The sequence below is a fragment of the Balaenoptera acutorostrata genome, chromosome 9, assembly GCF_949987535.1.
Source record: "Balaenoptera acutorostrata chromosome 9, mBalAcu1.1, whole genome shotgun sequence".
Classification (NCBI taxonomy): Eukaryota; Metazoa; Chordata; class Mammalia; order Artiodactyla; family Balaenopteridae; genus Balaenoptera; species Balaenoptera acutorostrata.
In genome coordinates, this window is record NC_080072.1 from 62,355,919 (window position 1) to 62,369,624 (window position 13,706).

Here is a 13,706-nt window from a genome sequence, read left to right on the forward strand (position 1 = left end):
TCAAAAAATAGTCACTGTCAACTTTCATATCACTCACTATTCAACCTGCTGCAATCTGTTCTCTCTCCCCCACCTCCAGTGGCTATGGTGTTGGTAGTTTTCTAACCCTCAAATCCAATGGATTTGTCATTCCTTATTTTATTTGATCTCTTTACACTCTATATACAGGTAACATTTTCATGGTTTCTGGTTTCTCCTAGTCTCTGATCAGGTGTGCCTGCAGGGCAAATTTTTTTTTTTTTTTGCAAGACCCTATATAAACAATTTGATTTTAAGATGTATTACAAAATTCATGGTTCCATGTAAGGTAGAGTAGTTCGTCAATGAAGATTTAGAATAATGGATAAGAAAAAGATGTGTGTTTATTGCCCAGTCAGTGCATGTGAAGATTCTTTATAGTATACAAGCAGCACCCCTTTCTCAGGCCAAGGATATAGTCTCTTCATGTTCTTTATTGTCAAATGTGCCATTCCTGGCTAATTTTATATCTCCCACCGTGATTAAAGAGTAGTAATGCAGTTACTATTGAACTATATAGATCTTACCTCTACAGTTCCCTAATGTCATTTATTTAATGCTGGCTACATCTTTATTCATGATGCTGCATCCATTGTGCCACCGTGAGTACTGGCTTCCAGTAACTCTCTCAAATGTTGTTACTCTGCTTCATTGGTGATTACCAAAAATGCAGGTCTTACACACAGTATGCAGGAAAATGTGAATAATAATTCATTTTCTGGTTATATTTAGCATTTGGACTTTTCTAGCATAAACGTAGTGCACATATTCTAACCATGTCTTCTCTTGAACTTTTTAGGCTGTAATTACTGCATTCCCAAACTGTGATCTCTTAGCCACACCCAGGAAGAATAGTCAAGAGGCCCACGGATGGATCAAGAAGAGTAGTTTCATTTGCACAAGGAATGCCCATTCCTCCATCAGCATGGGTTAAGCCCAAACCTAGAGAGCACAATGCCACTGTCAATTGGAAATGAGAGGACATTGATTGGAAGAGCCAGCTGGCATAGCAGAGCAGCAGTCTTAAAAGGCCTCAGATTAGATGGGCCTGTCCTGACACACAGTGCAGAACCTGCAGAGAGGGTAAGGGGACCTCCTTGGTGCCAGTGGTGGGAGGTGGACAGAATTTAAGAACAATGTCACCATCCTCACAAACTTGGTGGTCTACAGACCAAAGACAGTCCCACAGTTGGAACACAGACCAGTGGGAGCCAAAGCACAGACCCACACATACAACTCAATCTCAAGGGTCTATAGTTTGGTAACCCAAAACCCTAAATTCATTCTGTGTCCAATATGAGAGTCACCTAAAAGCACCATTCTGGCAGCTCAGTCCCATACTATTGTGTGAAGGAAATACTGCTTCGGCCAGTAGAAATGGTCCACTCTTCAGACCCAGGGAACTTCCATAGGCACAAGACCCAGAGCTCCTTAGAGCATTTGTTCCACATGAAGAGTAGGTGAGTGGGTTAGAGGGTCAGAGAGTACCTCAAATGGGAGAAATGGCACGTGTCCCAGCATCAAAGTGGGACTTGAAAATCTCAAGAGAGGCATTCTGGCAACCAAGTCTACGTGGGGACCAGATCCAGGCTTAGGGTGCCTTCCTTAGTCCCAGGAACTGGAGGTGAATTTAGAAAATCTTGAGGAAGACCCTCTAAAGCATGGGGCTGGGGCAGGGTCCTTTCTTACTCAGGTCTTAGAGATACTGTCTGATCATCCCCTCTTATTATCCTTGACTGCTTCATTTGCCTGCCTTTTAAAAGATGGTGCCTCTAAGTGTTCCGTTATTGGCCCTTCTGTTGAAAAGCCGAATGAACTTTTTGGCCAACCCAATACATGCACTCTTTGGTTGAATTTATCCGCTCATCTATAGTTACCACCCATAGGCTGTTTAATTCAAAGTCCGTCTTTTATCTAGACTCTCCTGAGACCAAATTCGTATGTTAGTGTTTTATTATTCAGCTCAAAATGTTTTATAATTTCCATGTGGGTTCTTTGACCTATGAATTTTTTACAAATGTATTTCTTCATTTCCAAACAGAAAGGATTCTTTCCCTAGCTATCTCTTTATGAATGATTTCTACCTGAATTACACTGTGGTCAGAAAAATGATTCTATATTATTTCAGTCCTTTGAAATTTGTTGAGACGTTTTCTGGCCCAATCTATAGCCAGATTGTAAATGTTCTAGGTGTGCTTGAAAAGAACGTATGTTCTGCAGTTATTGGGCACAGAATTTTATATGTGTGTATTAAATATATTAATCATGTTCAAATTATCTATATCTGTACCGACTTTTCCCCTGTTTTATTAATTATTGAAAGAGGGATTTTTAAATCTCCCTCTATGATTGTGAATATGTATATTTCTCCTTTTAGTTCTGTCAATTTTTATTTCATTTTGAGGCTATGTTATTAGGCACAAATTCAATCTTGTGTCTTCCTGATGGACATGGGGAAAGTCCCGTTTCATTGCTATTAATGCTTTTTGTCCTAAAATCTAATTGTTATTACTGTACTACATTAGTTTCGTCTTGGTTAGTGGGTTTTGTTTTTGCTTTTCATTTCTCTTTTATTTGTTTGTTTATTTATTTATTTATTGGCTGCATTGGGTCTTAGTTGCTGCACGCAGGCTTTTCTCTAGTTGTGGCAAGCAGGGCTACTCTTCATTGTGGTGTGCAGGCTTCTCATTGCAGTGGCTTCTCCTGTTGCAGAACGTGGCCTCTAGAGCATGCAGGTTTCAGTAGTTGTGGCTCGTGAGCTCTAGAGAGCAGGCTCAGTAGTTGTGGCCCACAGGCTTAGTTGCTCGGTGGCATGTGGGATCTTCCTGGACAAGGGATCAAACCCGTGTCCCCTGCATTGGCATGCGGATTCTTCACCACTGTGCCACCAGGGAAGTCCCTCATTTCTCTTTTAAATCTTTCTGTATCTTTACGTCTTAGAAATGTTTCCTGTAAACCTCATATAGTTTGGTTTTGTTTTATTGTCCAGTTTGACAGTCTTTGTCCTCTAGCTGGAATATTTCATCCATTAACAATTAATGTAATAATTTAAATATATTTGAGTTTATCGTATTTCATGCTTCCTGTTTATCCTGTCTATTCAATGTTTCATGTCTTCTCCTTTCTTTCTTTTTCTTATAATCCTTTCCCAAAACCTTAAATCTTTTTAATCCATTTACTATTTCTTTTAATTATGTTTGTCATAAGTTTTAATTCTGTATTTTTAACTCCACAAGATATAGTTTCTGTAGTCAGTTTTTTATATTTGTTTTTTTGTTTTTGTTTTAGATTTACCCACATATTTACCATTCTCTTTGCCCTTCAATTTATGTTTTATCCCAGATCTTATATCACTTTCCTTTGGTCTGAAATATGCCCTTCAGAATTTTTTTTTTTTTTAACTTTTATCTATGTAGTTTTTTCTTTTTCTCCAGAGTTGTTTTTTGAGTTTTGAGTGTCCCAGCTTTGGCAGTTTACTGTTTATTTATTTATTTGGTTGCTCCGGGTCTTTAGTTGGGGCATGCAGGCTCCTTAGTTGCGTGTGGTATGCATGTGGGATCACCAGCAATCAAACCCAGGCCCCCCTGCATCAGGAGCACAGAGTCTTAATGACTTTGCCACCAGTGAAGTCCCCAGAATTATTTCTTCTGTTGAGATTTTCTTGATGGAAAACTCAGGTTTTTTGAATTTGCATATTTATTTATTTGTTTGAAGATGTCTTTATTTTCACTCTCAATCTTTTTTTTTTTTTGGCCACTCCACACAGCTTGCAGGATCTTAGTTCCCCAACCAGGGACTGAACCTAGGCCACAGCAGTGAAAGCACCAAGTCCTCACCACTGGACCACCAGGGAATTCCCAATTTTCACTCTCAGTCTTGAAAGATATTTTCTCTGGGTGTAGAATTCTAGGGTAGGGGTTATTCTCTTTCCACTCACAATGCCATTCAACTGTCCCTGGCTCTCATTGCTGTTGAGAAATCAGCTAACTGCCTTTTTTTTTTTTTTTTTTTTTAAGTAATCTGATATTTTTCTTTCTGGATATTTTTATTCTGTCTTTAGTGTTCCTCAGTTCTATTAATGATGTGTTGAGATATGGATTTCTTTTTTTAATTCTTCTTGAGATTCATTAAGTTTACTGAATCTGTGCGTTAGTGCCTTTCACCAGTTCTAAAGATTTCTCAGCCATAATGTTAAAATATTGCCTCTACTCCATTCACTCTCATTTGAGAATTCCAATGAAACGTGTTATGCATTCTCACTCTTTCATTTCTCTTAACCTTTCCTTGATTGTTTTCCTTTTATATCTGTGCTGCATTCTATACAATTTCTTCTGACCTCTTCATCTGTGTCTAATCTACTTTTCTATCTACCCATTGAGTTTTTCTTTCAAAAATTATGTATTTTCTGAAAGCTGGATTTTTTTTTTTCATATTTGCTAGATCACATTTTAAAGTCTTCTTTTTCCTCTAGACATTTTCAGGTTTATCTGTTACTACTTTAAACGCAGTAAGCATAGTTGTTCTATATTCTGTGTTTGACAGTTTCAGTAACTAAAGTCTTGATAGGTCCCTATTGTCATATTTTTTTTCTGCTGGTTCTCACTCATAGTGCCATGTTTCCTTGAGGCCTAGTTTAGCTGGAGCTACTTGTTTTCTTTGGAAAATTATTCATGAGAATTCTGAGGCCTAAGAAAATGCTTTCTGGGGAAGGATTTCCATTTGCTTCTGCCAAGTGCCTGGAATCACTACCGGTATAAAACAACTTAAACTAAATTCATATTTGAGGGCTTTTTATTTTTTTAATTTATTTTATTGAAGTATAATTGATTTATAATGTTGTGTTAATTTCTACTGTGAGAGTTTTTTATATCTGCCAAATGAGCTGAATTTGGGTTGCTAAATCATACAGGGGTCAGATTATGACTATAACTTCTTAGGGACTGTTTCCTTCCTCCACTGCTGAGGGTTTATATCTGATTCCCCCTACACTGAAGACCTTCTGAGGTACTGCCTTAATGGGCAATTCCTAATCCTATTAGATTCCTTACCATGAGCAAGTTATCTTCTGTCCCCCATACCTCACACAACAATGAAAACTGAGTTAAGATTGTCCCCTAAGCATTTTGTCCATCTTTTATGGCTGAATTATTTGTGACTGTATTACAGTATTTGACCTGCCATGAATTATCATTTAATAATAAATGTCCCAGGATTTTTACTCCTTTTAGATGATAAAAAAAAAAACTACCCTCAAAGTTGCAGCTACCTTATTAGACTGTTAAACAGTTATTAAATTTCTAAATATTGGATCTCATCAGTTCTTAGCATTTTAGACCTGGAGGGGACCTTGGAAAACATCTGAATCAGTGGTTCTCATCCATAGGCTGCTCATTTAAATCACTTGGGACCTTTTAAAACCATATTGATGCCTAGATCTCATCCCAGACCAGATTTATCAGAATTTGTGAGGGTAAATCTCACATATCAGTAGTTTTTTTTAACTCTCCAGGTGATTCTAATGTGAATCCAGGGTTAAAAAGCACTGGTCTAAACCTCATAGATGAGGAAACTGAGACCCGAAGATGCTAAAAGTCTTCCCAAAATTCACATTTACATAAGGTTGAGGTTAGAACGTGAAGTACCCTAACTCTTACTCCAGGACTCTATTACCGCATTCTGCCTCCTTTATTATTGAATACTAAATAAAGATTGGCAACAACATTTCTTTTAATTCGAGAATTCATACAACAAACATCATGTGTTTTCTGGGTACTTGGCACTAATGATAGGATGATTAAATAGAAAAACACTCTGGAAACTTAAGGTTAGAGAAAAGCTGATGGAAAACTAGAAGAATTATCTAGTTAGCATTTGTTCTTTAAAGTCACTGCCTAGTCTGGATCTTCTACCTAAGGTGCAATGAAATGTTTTGGTTATAATTTAATACCAGGGGCAAAAAAACCTGTCTTCCATTAAAACTAATACGCTTAATTATTTTCTAATAATGAGAACTGCATCCTTGACTGTTTTTCCTTTTTCTTGTAAAGTATTCCAAACCAAACATGATGCTCAGTTATAGCCACTGTACTGGGTCTTATGGTTTGCTCCCTCCTTTTAAGTGATCTGAATTTTATTTCCATTTTTATTAACATTATGGCATAAGTGCCCTTTATTATAAAAATGCCTTATATTAGTTTTGAAAGGAAGTGGTGAAGTAAATTTTTATATATAAATTTAAAAACCAACCTCAATTCATTAATAGACTGCTACCATTTAATGAGTAAAATATATGTAAACTGCTGTTTTTTATTTCCCTAGAGTGTTTACCAAGGAAAACATAAAATATAGACTCCTAAATTTATCTAAGGGAGAAATTTTAGATATATGGTTTTCTCAATCAGCATTATTCATTTTATAGATTTCTTTGATAATTATCAGTTGTGAAAGTCATATCTATACCTATTAGATGACTGATTATGTATGCATATGTACCAGAATCTAATGTGATACCACAGCCAACCAGACTTTTCTTTTAGCTGCTGGTCTTTAAAGAGTCAATAACCATTTCTTGATAACCATAACTTATGTGGCAGACCTTTGTTAGGTTCTAGCATTCATTAAAAGTATTCAGCAAATTGTTTGTTGAGTTCCAGAATGTACCTGGCACTGTGCTAGGTTTAAGATAACTGCTATCAAGAAGCTCACACTCTAATACATGATGTCACATACATTCTATCATTTAGCTTTCATTCAATCCTGTGAAATAGGTATTGTTATCCCCATAGCCTCTACTATCTTATCTGTAAAAGAGAAATAATACCTCTTAAAGCTACTATGAGAGTTAAATAAGACAGTAAGTGTGGAACATGGTTCCTGCCATCAAATTCAGTGTTCTTTCTACACCACCACACCTTCCAATACCAGAATTTTCTGTTTGCTTTCACCTACCCCTTTATTCTTCGATACCATTTTGAATTAGCATCTGCTCTATGGTTGTAATTCCTTTACCCAGTTCCAATTCCTCACCTCCACCATGGCTTCTTCCCATCTTTCTCCCTCTATTAAAATCCAATCCTTTTCTGACCCCTTGCTTCCCCCTTGCAACCCAAAGTATTTTTGGAAATAATCCCTTATCACTGATTCATTGTTGATGGCAATGTAATTGGTATGAATTCTGTGTAAGATAATTTGGCATTATCTATGAAAATTATAAAAGCATTTCCACTTATAGGAAGTTATCCCACAATTATATTCATATATAAAGAAGTAGTAAAGAAAGATATTCCATTAGCATTGTTTTTAATAGCAAAATAGTGAAACAAATAACCATCAACATTTATAAATGGTTTTATATGTGTAGAATATTAACTGGAAGGATACACAAAAACCAGTGAAAAACGTTTAAAAAAAGTGAAAATCAGAGTATATGGCATTATATGTATACACGTACACATATATACACATATAGACATATATACGTGTATATCTTTCACGAGTATAATGATACTTTAAACACTAGGTGCCTTCAAATGATGATAGAGAACCAATTCATTATCTTGAAAACTGATAAAAACAAAGGGAAAGAATTAAACATTTATCTTAATTTTCTTATATAAACTGTACCATTGGATAACCAAATAGCTGTAGGGAAGTTCTCCTTATAACGACTCCAACTAATACATTTCATAAATGATAGAAATGGAATATCACCATTTTGCAATCCCCAATGAATAATGGATGTGCTCATTGAGCATCAATGGCTGCTAATATTCCAAAAAGAGACAAGGAACACCTGTCTATTTACTAGATGAGTTGCCTGATTCATGAATCATTCAATAAAGCCAGTTAGATCTTCAAAAAAACTAAAAAGACAAGATATTATATGCTTCCAGATGAAAGAATATATAACTTCCTTTAATCTTGCCAAAGGTATTGAACCTGAGTCTAATCTCGCCTCTGTATCTAGCTGTCTATTTGCAAAATACACAACTGACAAAAGAACATGCAGACCTACACCAATAAAAATGAAATCAGCAAAATCCAGACTAGGAAACTGCATATCAGACAGTGCATGTTCTTCAACAGATGATTTTAAGGAAAAGAAAAAAATGGAGGAGGAGCCTGTAAATCATTTAAAAAGCACATGAAATTTTTTTTAAATGGGCAAGACTAAACTCCAATGCCTTGAGATGCACACTTGTGTATGTCAATTCCTTGATCACTATGAAAGTCAAGATCGTTTCTTTGAGGAGAGGAGATTCAGGAGTGGTTGGCAAAGTTCTATTTCTTGACTCAAATACAAGTGTGTTTACCTTATAATAGTTTACTAAATGATACACTTGTTTTCCTGCATTCATGTTTTAGTTTATATTTTTTAATGTTTTAAAAATAATTGAAAAGAATGTAAGTAGGTGCATTGTAATGAGGGAAACAAAAGGCACAGACAGGTGGAGCATCTCTCTCTGGGCCAGTCCTCATAGTTATTTTACATACTTTGTCATTTACAGAAGTCAAGTAACTCACTCAAGGCCAAGGCCACATCACTAAGTGGCAGAGCCAAAGCTCTGATTTTTCCAGTGCACTGCACCACCTCTCAGGCCTTAGGGGGAATGTTGCATGAACCCTCACCTCTTAGGACAGGCATTTCTCTGTGAAACAACTTCTGCCTTCTTGTTGACCAGTGGCTGCAGCCACTTGAATAATTTAAGGTTGAAGGCAGGTGAAGTATTCTGCACTGTTTTTATCTGATCCATCACTTGCACTTTCAGCCTAAATTAATTTGTGATGGGATAAGAGAAAATTATCTCCATGGGAGAGAAATGAACTAACCTATAAAAATCTTGCCTTTTCCCTAATAGGATTCAATCTGTTTCCTGCAGTTCCCTTTAGGTGCCAAGCTGAAGTGTATGACCGCTTGGCCTATCTCCCTTCATCACAGTTCCTTCACTGGCCGAAGAATTTTCTGCTAACTAGAGCAACCAGCTCTGCCAAGAGCCAAGTGTTTGTCCATCCCTTGCCTGCCTTGGGTGGGAAATGATAACTCACGACATTGCAAAACCCAGGGCTGACCAGTGGCTTTTTCATTTTGTATACAGCAAGTACAAGGGCTCAGGGCCTGGGTTGATAGACACAACAGCACCTGTAATTAGATCCAGGTGCTGTATACACTGGCTATTGACTATGACTCCAATAATTACAAAGTCAACCAACCAAAATAGATGTTATCAAAGATGGCTAAAACAGAGACCTAAAAATCAGCAGGAGCTGGAGAAGCATTTTCCCACTCTTTGAAGATCTAAGCTTAAGATACATGTGTTTGGTAAAATAGGCATTTTTTCAGCAGGCCTTAACCAGATTACTTGTCTCAGGGCTTGCAGTTTGGCTGGTATCAGATGAAGGGATTCATTGAAAGCATAAGCTTAATGGACATGATTAAGTTAACTGGAGTCAAATGCCATTGACAGTATGTTACAACTCTCCTAGATCTTGGGGTATTTCTTATGCAACAAAGGGGAAGTGGGTATGGTAACTCTCATATTGAACCTGTAACTAAGCAGCCAATCAGCCCAATTAACTAATACAATCTGCTGTAGATTGAATGTTTGTGTCCCCCCCACCCCCCGAAATTCATATGTTGAAACCTAATCCCCAAAGTGATGATGTTTGGAGGTAGGGTCTTTGGGAAGTGATTAGGTCATGAGGGAAAAGCCCTATTAAAGAGGTCACAGAGAGCTCCCTCACCCCTTGTGCCATGTGAGAACACAGTGAAAAGATGACCATCTATGAACCAGGAAACATACCCTCACCAGATACCAAATCTGCAGGCACCTTGATCTTGGACTTCCCAGCTTCCCGAACTGTAAGAGATACATTTCTGGTGTTTATAAGCCATCCAATCTATGGAATTTTGGTATAGCAGCCTGAAGAGACTAAGACACCATCTCTCAATGGCCTGCTAGATGACTAATTTTTATTTCATATATGTAGTGTTATTTATCATGTGCCTATTATATGCCAGACACAATGGCACTTGTATTATTTCATTTAATCCTCAGAGTAGCACTAGTATTCTGAGCACTAGTATTGGCTCAATTTTAAAGAAGAGAAAATTGAGGCACAGAGATAAAATAACTTGTTCAAGGCCACAACCAGTATATGGTAGAGCTAGGGTTCAAACATAGGTCTTTTGTCCATGCTCTTCCCACAAATGCTAAGGCAAAGATTGCTAACAGCCTACCCTAATATCCATTCTCTGCTTCTTCCTTTGTAATAAAACCCCTATCTTATTCAGGAGAGAAATATGCCCTATTGAAAGACTGTATTTCCCCGCCTCCCTGGCAGGTCAAGTTCTGGCCAGAAAGATATAAATGGAAATGTTGCATGGAACTTCCAAGAAGTTCCCTTAGAATGAAGGGATCAAGCCCTTCTTCCTCCTTCCTTTCTCTTTCTTCCTTCCTGCTGCTGAGACTGGGACGTGATGGCTAGGCCTCTAGCAGCCATCTTGGAAGGAAGGTGATCTTGAAAATAGAGGCCAGAATGAGAGAGAGCCCAAGTCACTGATAATACCATGAAACCACAGTACTACCCGTTCCAGGCTTCCAACCTCTAGACTTCTTTCACATGAGAAAAAGAAAACCCTGCCTTGTTTTCTCAGGTTTATTATTATATGTAACCAAATATGCCACATATATCTGTATTTCACCCACATTTTGCCTTGCACAATTATCTAAAGCTAAACAATTCTGCTCTCGATGCCCACTTATTAGTAAAACAGCTGTCTATGGCTCCAGGTTGTTTAACTCTATTAAAAAGGCCCAAAGAGAAAAGAACTAACATTTGTATGCCTTCTATGTGTTAGGTACCCATATATATTACATTATTTCACATTCTCACTATCTCATTCCATCATCATTCCCATCAGTGCTAATATATCCTGCTTTAAAAATAAAACTCTTTTTTGACTTCATATTCCTCTCAGCACCCCTTATCAGCAAAAACTCCTTAAAAGATTTATATTATAGCCACTGTTCATCTCTCTTCTGATTCTCCTGAACCCAAGCAAGGCATTCTCTCATCCCCATCCCTCTGATAAAATAACTCTTTCAGCATCACCCATGACCTTCACCCTTGCTAACTCCATGGTCATCTCTTAGTCCTCGTCTTTCTTAATGTATTAGCAGCATTTGACACAGGTGATTGCATCCTCCTTGAAATACTTTCTTCACTAGGCTTTCAGAATACCACCCTGTTTTCTTCCTGTTTCACTGGTCATGTGTTCTGTCCCTTGCTGGTTCTTTCTTATCCCTGACTAAGTGTTGGAGTGCTCCAGGGTTCAGTGCTCAGTCCTCTTTTCCACTTATATTCACTTCTTTGGTGACATCAAACAGTTTTATGACTTTCAGTACCATCATTGTGGTATCAGCTCCCAAATTTCTACCTCCAGCCTGATCTTCCCAAATTTCAGAAGCATATATATAGCTGCCAACTCAATATCTCTATTTGGATATCAAATAGACATCTCAAACTGGACGGGTCCTAAACCAAACTCCTGGTTCACCCTGCCCGCCATAACTACTCCTCCAACAGTGTTTTCCTTATAAATGTCAGTAAAACACTACCAGTTGCTTAAGCTAATAACTTCAGTGTCATCCTTGACTCCTCTTTCTCTACATCTAAACCATGAGCAATGGGAATTCCCTGGTGGTCCAGCGGTTAGGACTCGGTGTTTTCACTGCCAAGGGCCCGGGTTCAATCCCTGGTCAGGGAACTAAGATCCCACAAACTGCTGTGCAGGGCGGCCAAAAAAATAAAACAATAATAAATAAACAAACAAACCATGAGCAAGACCTGTAGGCTCTATCTTTAAAATATATACAGAATCCATGTTTGAGGGCATTAAAAATTATTTAAAACTTTTTAGATATGATTATAATATTATTGTCTTTTAACTTCTTTTAGTGATACATTCTGAAGTATTTTTAGATGAAATTACATGATATGTGGGCCTTGCTGCAAAACAATACAGAATGGAGAAAATGGGAATATAGAAGAAACAAGATTGATCATGAGTTGATAATTGTTGAAGGTGAGTGATGTGTACATGGAGGTTCATTATATCAATACTAGTCTACTATGTTTTACCTATGTTTGACATTTTCTATAATAAAAAGTTAAATAGTTCTCATCACACACACAAAAACTTGTTTGTGTGTGGTGATGGATGTTAACTAGCATTATTGTGGCAATCATTTTGCAATATATACATGTGTCAAATCATTATGTTGCACACCTGAAACTAATACAATGTTATATGTCAATTATAGCTCAATTTTTAAAAAATATGAGTAGCTCTATTTTTTAGTATTTTATTTTTAATTTTTTAAAAAAAATTTATTTTTTTAATTTATTTTATTTTTGGCTGTGTTGGGTCTTCAGTGCTGCGCACGGGCATTGCGGTGAGCGGGGGATGCTCTTCGTTGCAGTGCATGGGGCTTCTCAATGCAGTGGCTTCTCTTGTTGTGGAGCACGGGCTCTAGGCACGCAGGCTTCAGCAGTTGTGGCACGTGGGCTCCGTAGTTGTGGCTTGCGGGCTCTAGAGCGCAGGCTCAGTAGTTGTGGCACACGGGCTTAGTTGCTCCGCGGCGTGTGGGATCTTCCCGGACCAGGGCTCGAACCCATGTCCCGTGCATTGGCAGGTGGATTCTTAGCCACTGCGCCACCAGGGAAGCCCCAGCTCAATTTAAAAAAAAAAAAAAAAAAGTTAAATAAAATATAGCCAGAATAGGAGCACTTCCCACAATCTCCACACCTACTCCCATGTCCCAGGCCACCTTCTTTCACCTGGATTATAGCAGTGATCTCCTTAAATAGTCTCCCTGGTACTGCCTTTGCCTGTTTATAATCTACCCTCAACAGGGCAGCAGGGTGATCTTGTTAAAATATAAGTAAAGTCACTCCTCTACTCAAAACCCTCCAAAGGCTCCAGCTCACTCTAAGTCTAAAAACAAAAGTCTTTGCAATGGACTCCAAAGTGCAATGATCCATGCCACCACTCCCCTCAAACCTTTGCCCCTCACTTTTTCATTTTGTTTTAGCCTTGTTGGCATCCCTTTGCCTTGAGGCCTTTGTACATTCTGTTCCCTCTGCCTAGAACACTTTTTACCAAAATACATACACCATTCACTCTGTCACTTCTTTCAGGTCTACTATTAAATGACATGTTATCAATGAGGGCCTCCCTTAACCACCTTATATAACATATCAACACTCTACCATCACTGCTTCTCTCCTTGCCCAGGTTCATTTTCTCCATACTAATTATCACCACCTGACATTATTATGTATTTCTTTATTTTCTACCCCTCCCATGCTAAATCAATTCCATGAAAGTAAGTTGTTTTAGTTTTGTTTCTTTAAACTTTGTTCACTGCTATAGTTTCTGTGACTAGAACACTACTTGGGACATAGTAGGTGCTTGATAAATAAATGAATACCAGTGTTGAGACCCTCATTTTATAATGAGGAAACTGAGGTAAAAAGAGGTTAAATAACTTGCCTAGAATGCTTTCCATGTTCAAAGCAGGGTCTTAATCTTTGTCTTCTATACCAGTGCACTTTTTTTTTTTTTTTTTTTTTTTTTTTTTTTTTTTTTTTTTTTTTTTTTTGGCCACACGGCGTGCAGGATCTTA

At 37.7% G+C, this 13,706-nt stretch overlaps 1 protein-coding gene across 1 annotated transcript in view; it reads left to right on the plus strand.

The window, feature by feature from the left end:
- The window catches only part of DDIAS (DNA damage induced apoptosis suppressor), a 36,297-nt gene extending 22,941 nt beyond the window's left edge, over nt 1-13,356 (plus strand). The window contains exons 7-8 of the transcript XR_009009254.1: nt 818-1,101; nt 11,977-13,356. The gene's annotated coding sequence lies outside the window, so the exon portion shown is untranslated. The remainder of the gene's footprint in view (nt 1-817; nt 1,102-11,976) is intronic.
- Nucleotides 13,357-13,706: the final 350 nt, after the last annotated feature.